The sequence below is a fragment of the Eurypyga helias genome, unplaced genomic scaffold, assembly GCF_000690775.1.
Source record: "Eurypyga helias isolate BGI_N326 unplaced genomic scaffold, ASM69077v1 scaffold27456, whole genome shotgun sequence".
NCBI lineage: Eukaryota > Metazoa > Chordata > Aves > Eurypygiformes > Eurypygidae > Eurypyga > Eurypyga helias.
This window is the reverse complement of record NW_010256533.1, coordinates 2,008-3,615: the sequence shown is the minus strand read 5'-3', so window position 1 is coordinate 3,615 and position 1,608 is coordinate 2,008. Positions and strand designations below refer to the sequence as shown.

Sequence of the window (1,608 nt, the reverse complement as noted above, 5' to 3'; positions counted from 1 at the left end):
TGTCTCCTGCCTGCCAGCAGGCCGGAAGGATGTTCCCAGGGCTCCACAACTCCACCTGGTCAGCTGGAAGATGGTTTGTCCCAGCCCTGCCTGGCACGGGGTCGCATCACTGTACACAGAACCATGGAATGGTTTGGGTGGGAAGGGACCGTAAAGCCCATCCAGTTCCAACCCCCCTGCCATGGGCAGGGACACCTTCCAGTAGCCCAGGTTGCTCCAAGCCTCATCCAGCCTGGCCTTGGACACTTCCAGGGATGGGGCATCCACAGCTTCTCTGGGCAACCTGTTCCATCACAGGCCTCGCCCTCTGCCTGCTGCTGTTTCAGCTGTTAATGATTTATCTTCTAAAAACATTCCTAGTCTCAATCTCTGTGGACATCTTGCCAGGCGTGAGAGCTGTGACACAAATGGATTTGGTTTTTTTAGTCCTTCTCTGCAGCTCTCACAGCCCCCTGGTCTCCAGTCATCCCATAAACACCCAGCATCTGTCATTAGCAGTCAGTTATCCGTCATAATCCATCATTATCATCAGTCCCCCAGCTGGGGGGGACTTCTTCCAAGGGCCTGTAGTGACAGGACAAGGGGTAACGGGTTTAAATTGAAAGTGGGGAGGTTTAGATTAGATATCAGGAAGGAATTCTTCCTGGAGAGGGTGGGGAGCACTGGGACAGGTTGCCCAGAGAAGCTGTGGATGCCCCATCCATGGGAGTGTCCAAGGCCAGGCTGGATGAGGCTTGGAGCAGCCTGGTCTGGTGGAAGGTGTCCCTGCCCATGGCAGGGGGTGGGAACTGGATGGTCTTTAAGGTCCCTTCCCACCCAAACCATTCCGTGACTCTGTGATTATTCTGGTGATGGAGGGGAAAAAGGGATGGGATCCTTATTGCAAATGGAGGAAACGATCCCATTCTCCATGGACAGATGGGTGAGGTTTCACTTACACGGCTGCCGCGGCCCAGCCCTCTGTTTCTGGGCTTTATTAAACCTTGACAAGGCACAGCTTGTCTCTAGAAAGGATCAACCCAGCACCAGGGTCAGAGCATGCAGTCCCAGCTGCCCTTCTGCTGCTGCGAGGACCACAGCAGGAAACAAAACCGGTCCCTTGCTCCGGAGACAGGGAAAAACCCCAACAACTCGGACTCGTGTGCTTGGAGGTGGCACTTTCCAGCCCAGCAAACGCTTGTATGGCTCTCGGCAGCCTCATTCCAGAAGAGATTTTGGGAGAACTGGACACATCTGTGGGTGGAACAAGCAGGTGTAACACGCGCAGGGATGCTTCTGCAGTGGCGTGAGAGCAGGAGGCCTTGCACTCGATGTCCTGGTGCAGCAGACGTTGCTGCGGCTCTGGCCAAGTGGAAACCCCTCTGAAACTCTGTGTGAACGTGTTCGTGCTGCAGAAGATGCTTCTGGGAGCTCCGGCTCGTGCATCCCCGAGAGGTGTGAGCCACAGCAGCGCGTCACCCCATGTCCCCGTGTTCCCAAGGGGCAGCAGGGACCGGGAAAATCCGAGGGGCTGGAGCGCTGCCCCCAGTTAATCCCACTTTGCGGTAGAGCAGGTTTTGCAGGAACATCCTGCCTCGTTTTCATGTCTAAAAGGAGGGAGATTCCGCA

The 1,608-nt window shown here is 55.7% G+C and overlaps 1 protein-coding gene across 1 annotated transcript in view; it reads left to right on the top strand.

Annotated features, from left to right (window-relative positions):
* Window positions 1–1,608, top strand: part of MTCH1 (mitochondrial carrier 1) — a gene marked incomplete at both ends in the record, with an annotated part of 7,683 nt that overhangs the window by 4,210 nt on the left and 1,865 nt on the right. The window lies entirely within an intron of this gene.